This window comes from Mauremys mutica, chromosome 11 (assembly GCF_020497125.1).
Source record: "Mauremys mutica isolate MM-2020 ecotype Southern chromosome 11, ASM2049712v1, whole genome shotgun sequence".
NCBI lineage: Eukaryota > Metazoa > Chordata > Testudines > Geoemydidae > Mauremys > Mauremys mutica.
The window spans coordinates 51,781,555-51,805,598 of record NC_059082.1 but is presented as its reverse complement, the minus strand read 5'-3'; the positions used below and the strand labels follow the sequence as shown (position 1 = coordinate 51,805,598).

The 24,044-nt window shown below is 49.5% G+C and overlaps 1 long non-coding RNA gene across 2 annotated transcripts in view; it reads left to right on the top strand.

Moving 5' to 3' along the window:
* The window catches only part of LOC123344684, a 29,196-nt gene extending 5,797 nt beyond the window's left edge, over positions 1-23,399 (top strand). Inside the window, exons 1-4 of one of the 2 annotated variants that reach the window (XR_006572619.1) lie at positions 11,955-12,460; positions 13,275-13,373; positions 20,314-20,617; positions 22,384-23,398. This is a non-coding gene — a long non-coding RNA (uncharacterized LOC123344684). Of the gene's footprint in view, positions 1-11,954; positions 12,461-13,274; positions 13,374-20,313; positions 20,618-22,383 lie in introns of those variants that run through there. The other variant, XR_006572620.1, reaches the window with a different exon arrangement.
* Positions 23,400-24,044: the final 645 nt, after the last annotated feature.

Below are 24,044 nucleotides of genomic sequence, written 5' to 3'. Positions count from 1 at the left end.
AGATCACAAAGCTGCTTCTTGTTGCTTTTACATGGCCTGTTTAGTCATGGAGATGGATCCCCTATCTGGAGCCTGTGCTTGTTCTTCTGGTGTTGTCACTGACTGAGTGGGTGTATGTCGCGTCTGTCCATGCACAAGCACTGTGGGTGTCCTCAAGAAACAGAGCTATCTATGCTCCTACTTGGTTATGCTGAGCTGTTTGCTGTTTCCCCTCTAGGACTGTGTGGATGGGGTAGCTGTTATTTAGTAGGTTACCAGACACTTTTTGGTTAGACTCTGTTATTTTCTCCCACTTGTGATGTGGGTGACTGTAGTTTCTTCAGCTCTGGGCTTCCTGGCTTGTAGCTCGTTTGTAACTAATTCAAAGTTCATTGTACCTGGCCCCAAAACTTGACATTGAGGTTATGGATCTTCTACCTGTAAATCTCTCAAGTGTGGTGTCTAAGGCTACCACACAGAGGTGTGGTGATAAACTGTAACAATGCTAAATATTCATTCCTGAATCCACCAGTTCTTTGCTATTTGTCCTTACCCATTCAGTAAGCTTAGTAAACGGGGTGGGGCGTTTGAATTACTATCTCAAAGAGAGTTGCTGAAATGATCCACTTGTGAATAGCAGACCATTACCTCTTATTAGTCCTTTGGGAATCCTTTGTTGTTCAAATTGCAATTTACCATATGCTGTTACATTGTTACTCAAGGTGTTGTGCAACCGCAGTGGTTAAAAAATAGTCTCTTTCCTGTTTAATTCAGATACTCTAGATCTGCACCAACCTTGAGCCAAGGGCAACCTGGAATCTCCCATGATTTCAGTGGTACTTTCCCCATCTGCTTCCTGTATTTATCACAAATGTCAGAGTTGGACACCTTATCTTCAATGCTAGTATTTGTGCCTGTGTTTTCAGGCCATGTTTGTACACTTTTCAATACCCAGTTGAGCATGCTGGAATATGCTTAGCATTTATAACCTAATGCTGTGTCGTATTCCAACACCCTGACCTCTGTAGAATACCATCATATGCAGCAATTTTATCTCTGTTGTCCCAATCAGCTTTTAAGCGGGGGAGTGGCTAGGGAGCCATCTCTGTAGCATTTATACTCAAGCTTTTGTAAGGCTGGATCATTCTGTATTTTGTGTCTGAGCTTGTCAGATTTTGTTTCAGAACTGGGTCATGTGAGAGTCATATTTACTTCAAATGCTTCTTCCTGGCTTTCACTCTTTTGGGGGATTCTTGAAAGCATGTCAGCTATAAGAAGTACACTTAATGAGGACTTCTGTGGCATCGTCTTCTGAAGTCTAGGCGATGTTTGCACAAGGGCTTCTGTGATATAGCTTCCAATAGCTACTGACTTAACTGATTTCTGCTCGTAGCCATGTTCATGAAAGTGCTCACAACCAAAAAATGTTGCTTGTCTTTTTCAGTGTGTGGTGTTTTAGTCAGTGCTTTATCTGTGTGACTGGGCATTCATCTTGCAGAAAGACTGTCCCAGCCCATGTGCTCGTGCATCATCTAAGGTTCTTTGTTAATCTCAAAATATTTTAAATTAAGAGCTATTGCTTTAGCTGGCAGCAGAACTTTCATTTGTTGATAAACCATGCTCCAAATCAGTAGATCATTAGCAATTGTTCTACCCTGTTCAGAACCTGAAAGGTTTTACCTAGGGAAGCGATGGCTTCTCCGTCACTGGATATCTTTCTAATAGACCTGCTGTAGCGCAAACAGAAGTGATGGGCTTGATGCCTGTGACAGTTTTAACTAGGAACTGTCACATGTGGGGGGAACCCCATGCAGCTGACTCCAATTAGCCACTCCTCTCAGAAACTGCTGGGAGTAGGAGGGATCTGGGGGCTATATAAGCCAGACCCAGCTCATTCCAGAGGGACAAGGTGGGAGGAGGAGATGCAGCAGCTAAGAAGATTGGGAGGCTTGAAGGCGTGCCGAGAGAAAACAGCTCTAGAAAGGGGCAGGAGGAGAAGCAAGGGGAAAGATACTGAGTTTGGGAGGAGGTGGGCACAGGCTGGGGCCTGCCACTAGCAAACTTTGCCCTTGCTTGAGAGGTAAGAGAATTTATGGGTAAATGGGACTAAAGACTTTGGATGGAGGTGATGATAAACTAAATACTAATCCACTCTTTTATAAGTACTCATATGTTTAGAGCCCTGCACAGATACAAAATTTGGATCTGCATCCAATCTGTGATCCACAAACATGGTCTGTGGATGTCCACAGGTATAAAATGGATATCTACAGATTTTCAGGGATCTAGATATAAAATTTGGATCCACATCCATCCGCGATCCGTAAACATGGGCTGCAGATATTTGCAGGGCTCTACCTATGTTCTCTGGTGCCCTCCCCCACACCACTCTGTGGTAGTCAGGTCATCATGAGCCACTAGGCAGCGATGACGTTCGGGGCTGTAGAACTCAGAGCTTAGCTGGAAGGCCAGGTCATGTTGGCGATTGCCTGCCGAATTCCCTGGGGCAGGTAGGTATCCGCCAGTTCACAATACAGAAATCAGCAAGTGAGGTTCTCTGGCTTGTGCTATACAGCAGGGCAGTCTAGATAGTCAGAATGGTCCCTTTTGGCTTTAAAAATCTGGGACCTGATACTCTGCAGCACATCAGATGCTGAAATAATCCTGACAGGATGTTGCTTAGACATGTCTCTCCAAAAGGGGAATTGAAGGTGCACGTTTATGTTTTGTCTGTCTGGTTGGCGCTGCCAAACCATTAACTTGCATCCCAAACTGATAATACTCTTCCTTTTTTTAAATCTGTGCGTGCCCCCTCCCCATCTCATGGGAAGTGTTCATAGCGGACCTAATTCAGATCTTTGGGATCTTTACAAATCCTTAACTTATTTGATTTTATTAGTATCCATACTATTAACCTAGTCAGCTGATGTCTGCATGAGCTCAATAACACCTAGTTTTATCATTTGGTCAAGTATTTTTAAACTGTATTTCTCAGCCTTAATGAGACTTTATGTGGGGCATGTATTTTTGACGGTGCCCAGGGATCTATAGCAAAGTATTGTATCATGTCCAGAATACATCTCAGTCCATTAAGGTGCTCATCACATTCTTGAAGAATATCATTTGCATCCTGACCTGAAAGCAAGTTATGCACCTGTTCGATCATCTGCATTTGCAGGTGACTCTTCAACCCAAGCACATGCTTCCTGTTGCACTATTTCAAACCAGCGGTTCTGCCTTCATACAGAGGTGCCAGAATGGGTCTGCCACGGGGCTCTTGTCCCTGCCACGTGAGACAAGCTGAATTTGTATTGCAGCACTGGGGAGTCACTAATCTTGTGCTATATTGCACTTAGCTCCAGGATCTATTTTGAAATTCAGGTTTTGAGCATTTTTTTTGCCAGTATTTTGTTTTCTTCTGACACTCTGTAACAAACGCTTGGCAGATGGGGATAAGAGACTCGTCTTTATTTTCTGACTCCAGTGGCTTCTTTAATACTGAGCTTTCTCCAGCCACAGCACCTGCACCAATCCCTGCAGTGCCTCCTGCTGGGAGAGTCTGGGCTTGTCTACATGGGGCGGGGGTTAGTTCACACTTACTTGAGCTAGTGTGCTCATTGAAAATGCCTGTGTGTGTATATACCCCGCGAACTGCCTATCTGCTGCAAATTCTCCACTTCCCTTTTGAAGTGGAGTAAGGTCACTGCGAATTGAGTTAATGCTGTCTACTGTCTGTATGCATGCAATGCTTCTGGGTGCTGCATTGGCAATTCTCCAGCTGCTATCCCACACTATTTTTTGCAAGCCTCCATGACTGACCTATCTCTTTGCTTGTGTGGCCTCCACTGTTTAAATCCTGCCATTGGGTCAGGATTGGTCCTTTTGCTCCAGGTTCAAATATAGCAGTGATATTACTCCCTGCCTCATAGCTTGGCGTACAATCTGGGGAGAAGTGACAGTGCAGCAAGCTTTTGTTAGCAACCACTGCAATCAGAAACTGTTCACGGGCATCCCTAAGCGGATTGCCGGGAAGGGCCACAGCCGGGATGCTGACCAGTGCTGTATGTAGAGCACAGCACTCAGGGGAAAGGAACAAGAAAACTCGTGAGGCTAAAAACAAGTCCAGCGACAGCCATTTGACCTCGCCATTTTGTGAGAAGCTGGGCAGGTTTTTGCCAGCTCGCCATGGCAGAACTGGATGCCCTTGTGGATGCTGCTATCACTGAGCGAGGCCTCAAGGACCAGCACAGCCTATTGGAGATGGAGGAAGGTGTAAAGCTTTCTCCAAACAGCCAGGATCTCCTCAGAACTCCGGCCCCTGAGAGCAGCCCTTTAGGCAGCCAGCCAGCCAGATTCCCATCCCAAAGGGAACTTGGCATGGCAATATCACTTATTATCATGCTTTACAGCTGTGGTAACTTCCCATCTGCTGTCATTCTGGGCAGATGTGAGCTTCTGAGTCTCCAGCCCCTGCCTGCCTCCCTTCCTCCTCCAGTGCTGTCCTCCTGTGTCTGCCCACTGTTCTCCATAGCGCCCCTGGTGGAAGAGGCTAGCAGGAGGGGCTGTGCTTCCCTTCTCAGCGAGCACTCCTGTACCATACCACCCCACCTCCAGCATCTGCTGACGGAGGCTGGGGATGTGGCGTCCCTCAGCCAGAACTGCAAGGACACTGGTTCACTTCACTCCTAATCTGAGCATTGCCCTGAAGTTTGCAGTTAGCTCTGGGCAGGACTGAGGGCATGTGAAGCTGGTACTGAGTCTCTGTCCTTTGCTATCCGTGGCCCTTTCCACAGTGGTTCAGTGGCTGTGTATCCTCTCCCTGCAGCAGCAGAAGAGAGGAAGGCCAGAAAAAATGAGACACCAGGCAGTGGCCCTTCACCGAACCCAGACAGAGAGATGCTCAATGCTGTGTGAAGAGGAGGCTCTCAAGCAAATAGCATCAGGTGCTGCCTGCACTACAGAGATTCTCATCACAAACCAGCCGCTGTTAAGGACAGCCAGAGCATGCCCCACCTGAGACAGCAGTGGGAACTCAGCTCACAACAGGGCCTCTGGGAAGGCTGGGAGGGAATTTTAATTGGAGCCCCAACCACTTGCAACCTCCTGGCAGCTCTGCCAGCACCCTCCTTTTGAGGAGAGGGTAGAAACACACAGTCCCTGGAAACAAGTGCTCTGTGTGTGGGGCCAGGGAGGGAGGACAAGGAGGGCAGAGAGCTAAACAGACCCCACATGCCCATTGCCTAGGGTGACCAGATGTCCTGATTTTATAGGGACAGTCGTGCTATTTGGGGCTTTTTCTGATATAGGTGCCTATTACCCCCCCCCCCATCCCCATTTTTTTTCCCCCCACACTTGCTATCTGTTCACCCTACCATTCCCTGAACTTCCAAGCACATCCACAGCTACCACACCTGCAGTCCTATGGGACCATTGTACAGCCCGCACCTGTCTGGATACAGGACCCAAGGTAGCTACTCCCACAGTGAGCGGTCTAGATTCTGAGACAGCATTTGCAGCCAGCGGGGCAAGGTTAAGGTTAGAGAAGTTACAAACGCCCAGGGCCCATTCAAGAGCGTGGGTCACAGCTGTCTAAAGCTGGGGCTGCCCCCCTGCAATGCCCTGTGGAAGGGACCTGAGAGGCACCTGCCACAGTGCAGGCCTCTCGGGAAGTGTCAGCCGAGCAGGAAGCTGGCCGGGGAGAGGCATTGCTCTGGCTGGGCTGCTCCGGGTTATCTAATCCCATCCAGCGAGGCTCTGGAAATTCAAAGTGATTAGAGCCAAGGGCACCAGCAACTGCTGTGACAGGGCCGGGCCTAGGAGGTGCCTGGCAGACACCAGCCAAGTTGCCGTTCCCTCAGTGCAATGTCTGTTCCTTCGCCTGCCCAGCTCAGCTGTCCACCCCTTCTCTGATGCCCTGACCCCTGTCGTGGTGGGTGCTCTCTGCCCTCCCCACTTTCACTCTCCTCAGACAGGCAGTGTGCCAGAGCAGATATGACCAGCAGCGGGACCATGGTCCTCAGCCTGGATAGGTGCCTGGGAGCTGGAAGCCAGAGCTATGCAAAGGCTTCTGCAACGGCACAGCCACCAACCCTCCATAATCTCCCTATGCACCAGCAAGCTCCGTTTGCTGCCCCAGCAGAGAGACGTCTTGAACAGGGATCTCGCAGGCTTGTTCTGGGAAAAGACCAGCTGCTGGGGTATCCGAGTGAGAATAGATGTGCTCCCCGTAGCTCTGCCGATGCCCCTCACTGCAGACCCACAGCCCCCTGCCATTCCAGTGCCCCTCATTCCTGACCTGCAGCCTCCGTAAGGCTCTGGGTTGGCACCTGCCCTAGTTCATTCTGTGAGGCTGGCACCCCTGTGCCAACTGCATTGTCTCCCTTGCCCCTACCATCTCTGATTGCAAGGCTCTGCCTTCCCCCAATCTGTGTGTCTCTCTCCCCACTCCTGCTCCATCGGTGTCTCCCTTCCTCTCACATTTCCTCCTTCTCCTGTACCCATTCATCCCTGGGTTGTGGCAGAGGGGACCAGAGGGCGAGTGAGGGAGTGGAGGAGAGTGTGAGGGTTGCTGAGCAGCAAATGGGGGCAGACATTGCTTGTGCTGTGTGTGGCTGCAGGAAGGGACAGGGAAGGTGCTCAGCGATCTCCTGCCTCTGAACTGCAGGGCGCTGCCCCATTCAAGGATGGTCAAGGGCCTTTCCCTTCAGCCTTGATACAATGGGAGATGGGACTGGATCCTCCTGAGTGGAAAATGGAGGCTGCCATCCGGATGCGACACCCCGCGTGCTGTTTTTCATTTCCCAGCCCCAGTCAGCTGACAGGGGTTGGGGTTATGAAAGATTAATTCCCCATCCTGGGGCAGGAGTCAGTATCCATAGACTCCAGTGGCCAGTCCAGGAGGGATTCTTCAGTGAGGCGTAAGGATGGGAGGGCAGGGGAATAGCATTGAAACCAGAGGTCCTTGCGTGCTTGGCTTCTGCTCTGATGCTGGGCAGGGAGGAACCAAGAGAACAGACAGGAAAATAAAGGCAAACTCTGGGGAAAGACAGCAGAGGACAGCGGCACTGGTACTGCCAAACCATTGCAGCACAGCCAGGCCTGTGGGGTGTGGACTGTTGTTAATTTTGATGGCATAAATAGGCCCGAGAATCAAAGATGCTAACATGACCCTGTCACTGTACATCACTAAGCACTGGTTTGGAGTTTCCAGTACGAAGACCTCAGCCCGCACAGTCCCTTAGCAAATGCATCCTTCAAAATCTTTGAAACCTTTTATTAAAGATACAGAAAAAGAAGGCAAAACAGCTAAAGACTTGGAAGTGTAAAGAGGCAAGGAGGGTGAGAGATTATTGGACCAACTTCTGTTGGCGAAAGACAAGCTTTCAAGCCCCACGGAGCTGAAGAAGAGCTCTATGGAGCTCACAAGCTTGCCTCTTTCACGACAGAAGTTGGTCCAATAAGGATATTACCTCACCCAGCTCATCTCTATCATATCCTGGGACCAACACGGCTATAAGTATTAAGTCTTTCATTTTAAACATCTTCCTTTTAGCAGCAGCAGCAAGTGTTTATAGAGACCCCTCCTCCCCCCGCCATTGGACAATCATTTAGACGGTATTAAAGACATAACTGTCCTTTGGAGTGGGGGGAGAAGGAAAAAACTAGACAACATGGTCTGGAGCTGTTGTTTAAGTTTGATTCTTCTTCCTTTAAGACAAAACACGGCAAACACACCCAAAAGGGGAGAGAAAAGAACAGCAAAGACAGAACATGCAGCTTCTGTCTCGAGTGCTGGCTCCGACTTGCAGCCTCAGCGCTGGAGAAACACGGTCCAGCGCACGGTCTGATCAGCCACTCCAAGACCTGGCAAACTTGTACCACCAGCAGCGGGCTGGGTCGGGTATTGCTTTTGGCTGCCTCTTTGGCCACAGACTCTCAAAAGGTGTAGTTGTTTTGGCCAGCTAAGCCTGACTATTACTAAACAGAAGGTAAAAAGAGACAGTTGGACAGTTAATGCTGATTTTCGATAACTCTTGGAGTATGAGGGAAGTTCCAGAGGACTAGAAGAAAGCTAATGTTGTGTTCATATTTAAAAAGGGTAAACAGAATGACAAAGATAATTCTAGGCCTGTAACCCTGTTACTGATCCCAGGCAAGATAATAGAGCAGCTGATATGGGACTTTATTAATCAAGACTTAAAGGCGGGTAATATAATTAATGCCACTCAACATGGGCATATGGAAAATAAATTCTGTCAAACTAACTTGATATATTTTTTGATGAGATTAAAAGTTTAGTTGATAAAGGTAACAGGGTTAATGTAATAGACTTAGACCTCTGTAAGGCATTTGACTTGGTGCTGCGTGACATTTTTATTAAAAAAAACTAGAACGGCACAAAATTAATATTCCCCACATTAAATGGATTAAAAACTGTCTGGCTGATGGGTCACAAAATGTAACTGAAAATGGGAAATCATTGTCAAATGGGTTTGTTTCTAGTGGGGTCCCACAAGGATCAGTTCTTGGCCCTACGTTTTATTTAACCTTTTCATCAGTGACCTGCAAAAAAACATAAAATCATCACTGACCCAAACACTGGGGAAGTGGTAAATAATGACGAGGACAGGTCACTGATACTGAGTGATCTGGATCAGTTGGTAAACTGGGCCTGGTTCCCAGTCCTGCTCCAGGACTCCAGTCCTGCTCCTCTGCTCCGGTCCTGACTCCTGGTTCCTGACCCCAGCTTTGATTTCTGGTTCCTAGCTCTGGCTCCTGCCACTAGGCCTGGCAGCCCGTGTGTTGGTCCATGACATGCATTGTCAAGGTTCCTTCCCCACTCTGAACTTTAGGGTACAGATGTGGGGACCTGCATGGACACTTCTAAGCTTAACTACAAGCTTAGATCCGGTAACACTGCCACCAGCCAGAATTCCAGTGTCTGGCACACTTCCTGTCCCCCCAAAACTTTCCCCTCCCTGGATAGCCTTGAGGCTTTTCCACCAATTCCCTGGTGATACCAATCCAACCCCTTGGATCTTAACACAAGGAGAAATTAACCATTCCCCCCTCCTTTCCCCCACCAACTCCTGGTGAGTCCAGACCCAATTCCCTGGGATCTTAAAACAAGAAAGAAAAAAAATCAATCAGGTTCTTAAAAAGAAAACTTTTAATAAAAAAAAAGGTAAAAATCATTTCTGTAAAATCAGGATGGAAAATACTTTACAGGGTACTTAGATTTATATAGCCCAGAGAAAACCCCTCTAGCCTTAGGTTCAAAGTTACAGCAGAGGTAAAGTCCTCTCAGCAAAAAGGAACATTTACAAGTTGAGAAAACAAAAATAAGACTAACACGCCTTGCCGGGCTATACTTACAAGTTTGAAACATGAAAGACTGATTTATAAAGATTTGGAGAGCCTGGATTGATGTCTGGTCCCTCTCAGTCAGAGAACGAACAACCCCCCAAACAAAGAGCACAAACAAAAGACTTCCCTCCACCAAGATTTGAAAGTATCTTGTCCCCTTATTGGTCCTCTGGTCAAGTGTCAGCCAGGTTTACTGAGCTTCTTAACCCTTTACAGGTAAAAGAGACATTAACCCTTAACTATCTGTTTATGACATGCATAAACAGGGGAATCTCAAATAGGAGTAGAGATGTTATTTCATCTCTGTATCTGGCACTGGTGTGACTGCTGCTGGAATCCTGTGTCCAAGTCTGGTGCCCACAGTTCAAAGAGGATGTTGATAAATTCAAGAGGGTTCAAAGAAGAGCCATGAGAGAATGATTAGAGGATTAGAAAACATGCCATATAGTGATAGACTCAAAGAGCTCAATCTATTTAGTTTAACAAAGAGAAAATTAAGGGGTGACTTGATCATAGTTTGTAAGTACCTACATAAGGAACAAAAATATGATAAGAGAGGGCTCTTCAGTCCAGGAGAGAGAGGTCCAACACTATCTGATAGCTGGAGACTGAAGCTAGATAAATTTAGACTGGAAATAAGGTGTACATTTTTAACAATGTGGATAATCAACCATTGGAACTATTTACCCAGGATTCTCCATCACTGGCAATTTTTCAATCATGATCAGATGGTTTTCTGAAAGATCTGCTGAAGTTCTAACAGGAATTAGTTCAGGGAAGTCCTCTGGCCTGTGCTGTTCAGATCAGACTAGATGATCACAGTGGTCCCTTCTGGCCTTAGAATCTATGAATCTGCAAGACAGGGATGAGAAGAGATCAGATTGGGAGGAAAATAATGCAGGTGGGTGGGGCGCTGAGAGCAGGAACCCAAGTCTCATGTCCCAGGGGCTATTCAGGATTTAGCCAAAGCTGGTGGAGGGGCCAATGTCATCAGGTTCCTCTCACTGGCCTGGACAGGAAGCCTTTCAGGACCGGGACAGTGAAGGTCTAGCCGTGTTCTGGGTGATTGGGATGGCACCCATGATGGTGAAAAGCTCTCCTTCTAGCTGTCCCTGGCCTGGCATCATGACTCCCCATCAAAGTCTGTTCAAGGACTCCAAAAGGGGGTGATGAGCACAACAGCCCCTCCCCTTATGATTTGGTCCACCCATTAGGCCTCATTTCCAACCCACCAATTTTGGTTCCATTCATGTTTGGTTCCATTCTCCTCAGTCATGATGTCGACAGGCCTTGGGTGGTACCAGGAGCCCTTTGTGGTCAGACTAAGCCAGTCGCTGTCTCTAACTTTGGCTGATTTCCCTGAACAATGCACAATGGTGTGTAACGGACTGAGTTGGACTCTTACCTTAGACCGCTTAGAGCTCCAGCCTCTGCACAACAGTATCCTAAGCACCCTCATATGTTATCCTAGTGAGCTCAGGGAGATCACACTTAGCCCTGAGCTTTAGATTCAAGCACAGGGTCAATGTGGTGCTAGCAGAATCCAGGGGGAATTGGGAATCTGCAAAGGCACCCAAATCATTCATTGTCAAAGCCTGCAGAAGCCTGATGCTGGAGCAGTGATTGGAGCAACCAAACTGCCCTTGGAAACCCATACTAGCTGGGTGGCTCCTGACGCAGCATGTGGACTGCTTACCCACTGGTCTGCCTGTTTGGGCCAGCACATAGCCCCTGCTCGCCATTAACCTCTGGGGTAGCTCAGGGTTTCATTCTCCTGTCTCTGAATGAAGGCATTCAGCAGGCTTCATCTCAGCCCATACATACACACAAGTGCACACCCACAGACACACACTTAACCAGCCACACACACCCCCACCCATACATACACACACTAATCACTGAGGCTGTGCTCTTGCTTAGCAGTCCTCCTGGGAGAGGGAGACCTGCACAGCTGATCTGTGCATAGTGCAAACACAGGCTTGTTCTGCCTGGCTGACCTGGCTCACCTCCCAGCATGGAGTGGGACAGCCCAGGAATTCAGCCCTTGTCGTTTGGAGCTGACTGCCCCATTGCTGCCACACAGTAAGTATGAATTTGCCTGGCACATTAAGAGTCGCTAATGCTAGGAGTCAGGGTGCCTCTGCTGGAATAAAACGTGTGAGCCCCGGAGAGTGCATGATGTATTTGCAGTAATAATTATATGTGCCAATGTGGGCAGAGCTCCTCAGCATCTAGTGCACAGGCAGGCTTGGGAAATGGACCTGCTAGTGCTGGTGCTGTCAGATCTCGCCCCTCATCTGTGGGCAAAAGTCAGCAGACATCAGAGCACCGCAGGCCAATAGTTAGCACCAGCTAGATTAAAGGTGACCTCCCAAAGGGGACAAAAAGGAGTTTGTGCCATTTTTCACTCCTTGAGTGTGTCTGACAAAAGCCTGACAGGTTTTTCAAACACACTGTGATGGGGTGTTCCCCCCACACCAGGCCTGAAGGGGTGAAGGCAGGAGAGAGGGGCCAAATAACTGCATAGGCTGCACGTGGAGGGGAACCAGGGCTCAATAATGCTTAATTAGGGATGAAACTCACCTGGGCAGGCACAGGCAGGGCTCCTATAAAACTAAGAAGCTAAGCATAGAAGGGGGTGCATGGGTAATAGGCTAAAGCCACCCCCTGACCAAAGGGAGGTTTGTTAGTGATTATAGAGTCTGGCAAGAAGCCACAAGGTGAAGTAGCCATGGGGAGTGGAGGCAGCTCAGACAGGTGGTAAACCCTGAGGATGGAAGGAGGAAGCAGGACAGAGTCCAGGGAAGCAGCAACCCCATCTGGGAGTCAGTAGACCATAGCCAGGGAGCACAGCATCCCTGGGTGGGCTCCCAGAGTAGAGGGTGGGCCCAGGTCCCCTACCAGCTTCTGGGGAAGTGAGACAGCCTTGGCAGTAGAATGGATGACTGCCTGGACTGACTGAGGGACAGCTTGTCTAGAGGGAGATTGACAGACCCTTGGAAGTGTAGGACTGAAGTGACTCCCTGAAAGGCCAGGTCACAAGGGAAAAGACTGCCCTAAGGGCTGTCCAACTAGTGGCTAACTCCCAGATGAGCCACGAGGAGGTGCCCCATTGGTGAGTAGTGAACCCTGTTAAGTACGGATACACAGAATTGTTCTGCTTGGTTTATTTATTTATTTTTAACCTTAAAAACCTTGGGAATGTCAGCTCTGGTCTGTGCTCTTTGCTGGAGGGTTCTCTGGCTGACTCAGAGGTGAATCACAATCTTTCTTGGCCCTTCGTTGAAGGGGTGGAGGCTTTGACTCTTCAATGAAGAATGCTTTTCACCCAAGTGTTTGAATTAAGTGGCCAGCATAAATAAAAGATGCCCTCCACAGGGCCAGCTCCTCAGCTGTTGTGACTGACATAGCTCTGCTGAGGATCTGGTCCAGAGAGTTTTAAACAGTACAAATAAAATCAGGTCCCATTTCAGTTAATGAAACAGTGCTTCCCTGGGGACCACATGGTGCAGTGGGTAGGGTAACAGACTGCAGCCCAGCATTCTACTCCCAGCCTTGTGACCTTGGCCATCTTGCTTCAGAAAGAATTCTTAAAGGAGGAAGGTGCCCATCTCCCCTTGACTTTCAGTAGGAATTGGGTGCTTAAATGGTCTCTGTGCTTTGGAAAATTGCCCCCTCTGTTTCCCTCCTGTCCTTTGATGGTCTTGTCTATTTAGATCATAAACTTTTTTGAGGGCAGGAACTGCACCTTGCCAGGTGTTTATACAGGGCCTAGTACAATGGGACCTCAATTTGGCTGAGCCCTCTAGCTGCAATGGGAATACAAATAATAATCCCTGATGCCACAAGCTTGCTGGTTGTCCACAGAGTCTCCCAGAGGAGGCAAGACCTGAATTTCTAATAAAAACCTACTCTCCCAAACCTTTCAGGCTTTCTCCCTTCATCACAAAGAAGCAAAAGAAAGGCACAAATCCATGGGTAAAGGTTGCCTCGAGGGAGATGTATTCTCTGCTTCTCTTCTCCCCAGGGTAAGAAATTTAAGGACATTGTTATTTATTTCATCCAAACCAGGTCATGGCCACCATTCTGCCTGCAATGGAGGAGATGCCCTCCAAAGGGACAACTGGGAGTTACCTATCACATGCCTGCACCCCTGCAAAGGGAGAGGCAGGGGTAGTAACTGCACAGCTGCAGCCAGCCTGGAACAAGCATTGGCTGAGTGTGATTCAGAGCCAGCTGGATGATCACAGTGTTACCAAAAGTCCAAGTGACACTTGTAACCCAGTCAATTTAGGGAGGGGTAAACTGATGGAAAGATTACAGGAGAACACAAAATGAGATGAAGAATATGCAGGGTTTTCTAGTCCTGTGGGAACACCCTAGCAGCTGCTTCAGGGTTTCTTGCAGGTTCTTATACTGTAGGATGGAAGAAAGTTTTGATCATGGGTCCCTGGTGCCTTGACCCCTTCCGTTTATATCCAACACTTAATATGCAATGTGGTGGCCGAGCCAGGCTCACTTAGCTGATTCTATGCATGAGCTATGGGCTGAGATGGGTTGAACACTTGCATTTCAAACCATGGCGCTAATCAAATTTGCAGACTCTGGGAAGCTGGGAGAGATCAGAGTAGCTTGAAAATTACCCGGGGGGCTTGTCTGATTTAGCCAGTCACCTCAGGGCAGAGCCTGCGCCTTTTCTCATGCATTAGACAGTGCCATGTGTGCTAGGGAGCTGGGCAATAATTAAAACCTATGGGTGCTCATGAGCAATCAGGAAAACAAGATGGTTGGAGAGAGCAGTGCATGGGGGTGGAGCGCCTCCAATGGCGTAAATCATGGGATGGAGAAACGAATCATAGATTACAAAGCCAGGCTGTTGTGATCACCTAGCCCCTCTCAGTGCTTGACACAGATGATAAATGGAATCAGTCAACCAGGCAGAGCTGCCACCAAACAGGCAAATGGCAAATTGGGTTGTGTCCTGTCTCCCTCTTTCTAGTCTCTTGCTATCTGATCACTGTATCTAATTGCTCTCTCTGATCTCCCTCCCTTTTACTTAATCTCTCTCTCTGTATAATTTCTATCTATCTAATTTCTTTGCCTAATCACTCCTTTAGGACTTGTTTTCACCCAGGCGAGCACTGAAATAACTAACGTGGCTTGAACTCACCCCTGGCATTCTTTCAGCACAAACCTGGGCGCAGATGGCTGTTTCATGTTACAAGTGGTTTAAATGTAATTGAATGAAATCACTCTCTTAATCTGAAGCAAAAGTGTCCACATGCCCTTGTGGAACCCTCTGGTGACTCTGTGTGACCAGTTCCCCGTTTGTGTTGATTCACAGAGAACAGGAGTTGTGATGGCCCCTACCTACAGAGCCTTGGCAGCTCATGCATTGAGTTCAGTCACTGGTGTGTCGGCCCAAATGGCCATCATCACATTGCACCAGAATGGCTAGGGGTGGGAATTAAACCCAATTTCATTGGGTCAGTGCCAGTTTGTGGGTGGCCCTGTGGTGATGGGTGCCTTAGACATATCTAAGCATCTGTTGGATACCATGCTGTGAACAAGACGTGCTGTATGGCTGCTCTGTTCAAGTTGGAGCCTTGTCATTCAAAGTTGGCTGTAAGTTTCAAAGATGTTCAGGGCAGGCAGTGAAGTGATAGAAGGCTGGGCTTGCAAGCCCTATCTGCACAGCCGTGGGTTGTAGAGAACAGAAGCGTCGGTTATCCCATTAGTTAGAACAGGAAGCCTGGGGAGCCAGAAGGACAAGTCAGCTGCATATCCAGCATGGGGAGGGAGCTGAGGGCTGGTTAGAACACAGCCTCCAGGGTACTGAACCATGGGCCAGGAGCTGTACGTGTTCTACAGAAAGCTGATGCACAGGTCTGATGGGAAACCTTCATTCTGGCATTTCCTAAGTTGAGCACTTGACTTGCAACCTTAATGTTCTCTTAACATAGCGTGTCTGAGGGTGGGGGTTGGGGGGTTAATATGGAGGTAGATCCACAAAGCGACTTTGGTGCCTCACTGCCTCTTTAAAAGCCTACAGCCAACATCTAATTCCAATGACATTTTCAAAGCCACCTCTCAGGTACTGCCTAGCCCTCTGCTGGCAGGCATGTGCACAGCTGCCTGGCCCCCAGGGAATGAGCTGCTCAGCCCTAGTGCAAGCTGCAGGGCCAGCGGACATGAAGGGGGATTCTCAAACAAAGTGTTCCCTTGCCTGTCTCCCGGCAGGGACCAGGCCCCATAAAAGACATGCATATGTGGAGTGTTGGAGCTATTGCACTTGGCAGAGCTAATTCAATAGTTAGTGGAGCGGTGAGCAGGCCCATGAACCTAACTGTCCCACAGCCCCTGTGAGAACTGGGCTAGCCTTGCTCTTTCTCCCGGTGAACATTGAATTTATTTAGACAAACTGGAGCAGCTCCAGCAGGAGATGCCCTTACCCACATGCCCAGGTGGTCACCATGCTCACCTTGGGGGTGGAACCTGGCTTCAAGTCCTTGCTCCCAATCCAGTAGAGCAGGGATTGGAATCTGGGGGTCTCACATCCCAGATGACTTTCCCAACCACTGGCCTATTGGGTATAATGGGGTCTCGTTCTCAATTTATTTTTTTGCTGGTTAGCTCTAACCCCAGGAGAGGGTTCTTGGCCAGGAAGACAGAGCAGAGAGAGCACATCCCTTCTGCCTGCCAGTTAAGTGCCCAAGGCCCAGATCAGTGGGACTTAGACCCCTAAACACCTTTGTGAATCTGGGTCCTAAGCCCTACCCCTTTTCTCTGCATTTCACTCCTGCCCAGCCCTGGCAGCCCCTGAGAATGCCTTTCCCTGTCTCAGTCTCCCTATGCATAGGGGGAGCCTGGGTGGCTAACTCAGGGCTGAGAATTCCACTGGGCAGCAGGGTACCTAGGCATTGTAATGCCCATGCTCTATGTGGATCTAGCCCGTAACACATGTACACTTCTGTGCACACACTACAATAGTGTCAGGTGTATAATATACATTTAATGCATAGCATGCTTGTGCGTGGAGGCGGATCTATAGTGCACATGACAGAAGGCTCAAACACAGGTAATGGCAGAGCCCTGGCAATCCAAGAGCCATGATGTGATGCCAGAGTAGCATCAAGGCTGCGCTTTATGGCTCCTGCTAGAGCAGAAGAGGGGCGGGGACAGGATGGTCCCAGGAAATGCCTGTCAGGGAGATGGGGAGAGAGAGGGACAGACAGCAGGTGCCTGCGTTTATGCTAAAGAAGGGAGGCGTTTTGAAGGAAGACGGGAATGAGACAGACACAAAAAGGAGTGCAGGTGCCTTCATTGGAATTCAGGATTCTCTTTATCTTGTCACCTGCTGTGATGCCATCTCAGCCTCAGCTGAATGCCCCCCTAGGAAGAAGCCCCCCCCCAATTAAGTGAGCACAAATTGGAGTGTGGGATTGGTCAATCCCCTTCATTATGCCTGCCATCATTTATCTTCCGGGGCTGACACAGCCTTTGTCTCTCTCCTTCCCCTCTCTCTTTCCCTCTCCCCTTCTCTGTGTTTCCATTTTCCCAAGAAGTCTTTAATGAAATCTGCCCTTAATTAAATCCACATTCATTTGCATAATTACTAGGAAATTGAAATTAGCCCATGGACGTGGCTGGAATACATTTAGGCTTTATCAATCATTCCCATTATGCAGGGCAGAGGGCTATGATGTGGGGCTGAGTCGTGGCAGAGACACTCCGCTGGTTTGGGGTAGGGTGTATGGAGGTGCCCTGGGACCCCCGAGAACTCTGCCAGTCCACCTCAATCCTGGCCCACAGCCCCCCTGCTATCCCAGTGCTGGGCTCCCCATACTGCTCTGCCAATACCAATCAGTCCCAACCTGCAGCCCCCCTGCTCCTCCAGCCCTGGATTTCCCCCCCCCCAGCTCTGCCTGCACCTTTTATTGCTGATTTACATCCTCCCTGTGGTCCTGGGCTTCCCACAGCGCTCTGCTGGTGCCCCTCACTCCCAATGTGCAGCCCCTTTGTGATCTTTTATGTTGGCACTTGTCCTAGCCTTGTGGTGGTGGTGTGCTCCTGCTTTCTGTTAACCTCCAGTGTAGCCCACGGCACCTGGCAGTGCTCGAGCGCTCAGCAGAACTGGTTCAGCTGGCACTATGGCTGTGTGGCCAATGGACAGTATGTGCCACGCATCTCCATGGCAGTCTGGGCAACTCATTTCCTCCAGGGATTTCTCCTTGCCCCACTTCTGCTCCGACCCTCCATCGGCCCTTAGGTAAACCCAGAAGCTCTTGCACTGCGGTCCAGCCACTGCATGGCAGCCACGCATACACCCCGCTGAGAGCGATTAGATCAATGGCTGCTGAGCAGCACGGTGCCGAGTGTGAGTGTTTGCTTTCTCTGTAGGGGCAATGTGAAGAGCAACTTCTGGGGGCGGTGGGGGCGGGGGTTGAATGGGTTGGAGTGACTGGCAGTCTGCTGGCAGAGGCTGTTTGTGTTGGATCACTGGTTCTGGGATAGCTATTATCTCAGTTCAGACCTCTCCCCCTCCCCCCGCCCAGCAAGGACCAATAATGTCCACGGAGACAAATACTTTGAAAAGCCACAAGAATCCCATGAGTCCCCCCCGATTCCTGAGAAAATAGGGCCCAAACAGTGCTTCCAGCAGTGCAAACGCCATCTGCCTGGAGGAGCACTGGAGTAATCAGGGTAGCGGTACAGGGCTTTGAGGGCTAGGCCCTGAATCCAGACCTCAAAGCCACAGCTCTACTCCCCAAATTGGGCAGAAGTAGCCAGAGAAAGGAGCTGCAAGGAACCAGGTGGGAGGTGTGGGCCTCCCCAAGCCTGCTTTAGTTGGGGTTGGTCCTGCTTTGAGCAGGGGATTGGGCTAGATGACCTCCTGAGGTCCCTTCCAGCCCTGATATTCTATGATGCCACAAGACCGGCCCCACGCCAGGCTGGTTCTCTGTCCCCAGCTATGGTTACTCCATTTACCTAAAGCCAGGTAGCACCCCACAATGATAGCAGGCCTAGGGACTGCTCATGTTACTAGCAGGATAACTGAGATCGTATGCTGTGTGCTTCGTGCTATTGCTGCCTGAATGTGAAGTCTTTTATTGCAGCTGAAGGTTGTTGAGTGCTGACTGCTCAGACAGAGATGCCATCTCTGCATTGAGGAATCAAGTCTTGGAGCTATGGGCAGGACTCCAGAATCCTACTCCTGCTTTTTTGCCCCTGGCTTTTCTTTGGGCGATGCACTTCCCTGCTCTCTGCCTCAGTTTCCCTCTCTGTAATGATCCTGTCCCAGAGTCCTGGCATGTGAGTAAGGGTTAATTCATCAATGGTAATAAGGCTGTGTGAGACCCAGGATGAAAGGCATGATAGGTGCTCCAAGCAGTCATCATTCATTGGGCCTGTTATTTATTAATGAATTGCAGGATGCGCTTTCAAACCAGCCCCTCAGCTTTGCAGACAGCATCCCCTAAGCTGCAGCCACATCTATCCGCTTCTTCCAGTGTGCTGCATGTCACAGCTTGGGAACCCACCTGCCGCAAGATGTGAGCCAGGTGCCTCTGCCGCTGTGGTCCTGGCCTGTTCTGACTTGCACAGAGCAGGAACTCACCTCTGTTGCTATGTACTTGAATGAAACAGGAAGTGGCGAATGGAAAATGAGCCTGACAAGCTGCTGGATGATGCCTTCCCTGTGGTTTGGGTGATTCCTCCCATGGGACAATCCTGATGCCAGGGTCTCGGGTGGTAATGGGAAACCACCCAGGTACCCAGCAGTCTCTGGGTTTGCTGGCATGAATGCGTGGCAGCAACTTATACTGCCATTACTACGTTGTCCCAGCTACAATATAAACTACTGGCTGCAAGGCCTTCCCGCCCCACTGCCTTCTGCCTCCACCCCTCACTGCTCCTTTCTGTCATGGGCCAGAGTTACCAGTGCCACGTACGACGGGGGCTGATGATGGTCTGAACCTTTCACTGCTGGGTCGCTGGGTCAGATCCCAGCTCAGGGTGGGACTGGCTGACAGCAGCTCCCTCTAGGGGCTATGTGAGATGGGCTGCTGGACTCAGTCTAGCTTGACAATGGTCCAGGTGTCCGTGCCCTTCTGAATCCCCACTGCGACTGGTTGGCTGAGTCAGCAGGGAGGCCAAGGGTTCCATGGGGCCAAAGCTAAAAGCCCAGCGGGGATGCTTTACACAGCCACTGTCTGCCCTGTACCTGCTCTGGGAATAGAGCTAGATGCGAGGGGGAGGAGCAGGAAGAAAGATAAGCCCAGATTCTAGAAGGTATTTAGGTGCCTAACTCCCTGCCTACCTGGGAGGGTCTGGGCCACCGTCCCCTCGTGAGGGAGGAAAGATGATCTTGTGCTGGGACTGGACTGGGAAGCAGGAGATGTAGTTTCACTTCCCAGTCCCTGGATGATCTTCGTCGGGTCACAGTATCTCTCTGGGCCTCCAGAGACAATACTAATGGGGATAACCAACCTGCCTGGTGTGTTTAGACTGTAAGGGCCATCTCTCAGCCTGTGTTCACGCAGCACCTGGAGCAGTGAGCTCAGGTGAGGCCTCTAGGCACAGCTGTAATATAAATGATGATGATTCCAGTAGAGAGGAAACATTCTCATTCATAGAAAACCTCTTCCTTCAATTTGACCCTTTAAAATGGTCCATTCCGATATGGCAGGGAAGGGGCCGTTTGCCCATGTGTCCAATACATACACATATGCATCCCCCATGCCCTCAGAATGCACCCACTCCCCACAGAACCCGCCTGACCCAGGAAAAACTCAAAACACTTATTGGGATGGATTGTTGGTGTGTTTTCCCCTTGGCTTTATTTTATAGCAATTGTCCTCAATATAGAATTAAATAACACATTTAAAAACCTCCTGCTCACAAGTCAAAGAACTCCAAAGAATTTACAGCCACGTGTTCTCTTTTGATTGTTTGTTTTCCCTTTTCCAGGAGGGGGCGGGAGAAATCCAACGACAGCGCCGTGTCTGCTCATTTTCATTCTGTGACTGCCCCTCTCCAGGCACACAGTGCAAGAACAGAGTATATACACCCAACCAGTTCACAAGACTAAGTCAAAACACAACCAACGGGATGCAGTGATGCTTCATGGGGAGATCAACAAAAACAGCTGATGGAGAAGATGCCCACACTGCTGTACAGATCAGATTCAGTTGGGGAAAACGGGATGTCCAGCCTGTCACATCTACTCTCACCATCGCCTGATCCATCCAGCTGTATCTGTCAGTCTTGCTCAGTAGGTTATGTCCATTTAACACATTCAAGGGCCTTATCCAACTCCCATGGAAGCCAATGGCCAAATACCAGTTGGCTTCAAAAGGAGCAAGGTCACTGTCCTACCTGCTCTGAGTTTCCTGGTGTGGTTGCTGGCATGCTGAATGTCTGGAGAGGTTTGCGGGGTTCAGTGCATGGATTTCTTTCACAGGTTCAAATCAAATAATGTCATGAACCTTTGTCCAAAATTCCTCAACTTTCCAAGGCTTGCTACCCAAGTGAAGGGCTAAACCACCCCCCCACCAAGGAAATATCCATGGCATCCATATAGTCTAGGGTGACCAGATGTCCCAGTTTTATAGGGACAGTCCCAATATTCAGGGCTTTGTCTTATAGAGGTACCTATTACCCCCCCCCATCTCCATCCCAATTGGACACCCTAACATAGTCTCAACCAGATGGAATGGGGTTCTCACCAGGGGCAGCCTGCCTGTGGAAGATTCCCAGCCTGGTTTCTGCTCCAAAGCTGGTTCAGCTCAGAGCACATCCAAGCTCTTAGGAACTATCCCACTGATTGGGAGAAGAGCAAGAGATGCCTTCTTCATCTTGGTGTTGCCTAAACAAGAAGCAAAGGCCTCTGGATTATTGTCACCCCACCAATCACAGCACTGCAATAAGGGCTGCAGCAGGGGTCAGGGAAGGGAGTGATTGGTCCTCTGCTTGGCCACCTTTATAGCAGGTGGGATAATGGGCGCTGACTTGGAGAAACCTGTATATGGGGAGGGATGGACTGTCCTGCCAGAAGCTGCCTTCTCCCTACAAACCCTTCCCCCACACTGAAATGATGAGGGCTCTCAATCCTCATGCTCTAGGACAACAGCTTGGGTCAGGAAGAATTTCCCCCGGTGTGATAGGACTGCACAGCTAGGTGCATTATGGAAGAGGGGACTGACATCTTCAAAGCATCTGGAACTTTAGCAGTCAGGATGCAGGGCTAGATGGGCCATTGAGCTGCTCTAGTGTGAGACCAGGCCAATCACTGGCTGTCAGCCTCATGTACTGGACTCAGTCTGCAAGGGAGCCAAAGGACAAACGTTTCTTGGGATATTTTGGGCTGGACTGAGAATCTGACCAGAAAGACTGTTCCAGGGACACCTCTACGTGGATGGTCAGACACTGATGAGTCTGGCTAAGCAGCTGGTCATTTGCCAGTCATGGGAGACCTTCTCTAACTCAAGTGGGGTCTGTGCAGTGGAGTTGAGGAATTGGATTCTAGTCCAGGGTCTGCATGGGCAGGTGTGTAATATATGTAGTAACAGTGTCTGTTCTCTGCAGCACATGCATTCATTCCACTCTCCTCTGAGTGATGTCACAACGAGACTCAGGGAGGTTGTCAGAAGAGCTGGTTGGAAAATTCAACTTTTTTGGCTGACATTTCAACTTCCGCTGAAAAAACCCCAGGGCAAAATGTTTGCTAAATAAATAAAAATCACAGCCCTTCTTTTGGACCAAGAGTCAAAACACAGGCTCCAGCCCTTCCAGAAAGCAGCCAATACACTTGGTGTTTTTTGTGCTGGCAAAGACTCAGCCCCCTCCCTTCAAATGGAACAGCCCGGGGGGAAACATCACTGCATTGTTACAACAGAGAATCACTTTATTTCTTTTTTTTTTTTAAAGGCCTTCACATCCACTGAGTTTTTGCTTTTTTTTTTTTTTTTTAAACTATATCCATTTTGTTGTGGTTTTTTTTGTCATTTTTTTAATTTGTTTTTTTTTTCTTTTTAACAGTGACAGGAACTGAGGTAACACCTGTGACACTATAACCTCTCCTATAGGAAGAATATCCACAACCTGACAGCCAAAGGAATTACCACCCCCCTCGACAACCTAATAACAACAATGCAACAGAAAAAAATATCTCACACACACATACACACACCCTGAAAATCAACGAACCAACCGGAAAAATAAAAAAAGTTCTATGTGGTGTTCTTATTCCTTATCTACATTATTGCACGAAAGATCAAGGACATTGAGGGACCTAAGGCAAAAAGGAGAAAATGCGGCTCTATTATCTAAATCTGTGCAATGCTACCTCTAAAAAATACTCGAGCCCTGGTCTTCCCCAGAGCACGGGGTGACACCTAAACAGGAGGGCAAACGGATTGCGTTCACCCAAAACGTGGACTGTTGAGAAGGAGGGGGCGATGCTGTGTGTTGTAATGTTGGGGATGGGGGGAGAGGCCCAATGGATGGGATTGGTGACGCTAAGGAATGGCAGGAGATTCAGGGGTCAGCAAGCTGCTAGTCTTAAGGGTGGGGGAAGCCTCTCAGATGCTGTCCCTTCCTCACCATGGATAGGTAGTCATTTGGGTGGATCAGTCCTGCCAAGGGATGAAGCAATGGGCTATCAGACATGGTGCCCCTCGGATACTGTACCCAGAGGTGCTGGAGAGTCACCACTGGTGCTCTGGCAGTGGTGGGGAAGGAGGCCAGGGCTGGGTGTGTGCTATGGTCAGCAATGGTTATACAGAAGACACACCCTCGCTTTCTGCTGAAGTCCAGTGGCACTGGCTGTTGGGTGCCCCGTGTGTTAGGTGCAGGGCTCAGACCATACCCGCCTGCCTGGTGTCTGTTTGTAAACTGCTGTTGCTGCTTAATAGCGTGATAGCCCTTTGTGCAGTAGTGAGTGAGTTGGGCCGTGCCCAGGAGCTGCGGCTCAGGGGGCAGGAGCTGCTGGCCAGTGTGACACCTCCACTCAGCCAGTCCAACTCCCCTCCCCTGAAATGGCCCCGGCTATGGCCCCTGGGGAGTGCAGCCAGCCCTGGGGAGTCTGGGATGGGGGGGGGGGAGAAGGGTGGACAGTACAGTTCTGTGCCACTAAAGCACCAACAGTGCCCAGCCCTCAGCCAGCTGGATGGCGGGACTGACCCTGTCTGTGCCCACACTGCAAGCCACAGGCAAGGGGGCCAAGCCAGATGCCCAACAGGGATCTGCCTTTGCTGCAGTGCTAACCCAAGCATCTACTCACTTCACCCTCCCTTCCCATCCCCACACAAGCCTGATGGTGCTTTATACTTGCGCTAGCTGGCCTGGGCTATAAGCTAAACCTGGGTGCTGATTATGCTCGGACTGGTAACCTGCCCACTTTGCAGTGAGGACGCCAGCTAAACCACTCATGTTCTACTAGTCCTCTGACGACCTTCCCACAATCCCAAAAGGGCAGACAGGTTCCCCATAATTCACTGGGAATGCATCAGACAGTGGCTCAGCTCGCTGCAGTGCAAAGCACCATGGGATGGGTCACCCCAGAAGTCCTAGCAACACACACAGCGAGCACAGCACCAGATGCAGCTGCATCTGGCTTTGCAGTGGCTGTTCACATCATCCTAGAATCTGGGCACTGAGAACACCCCGCCTGTCGCCAGTGTTAGCTCTGCAGGGAAGAT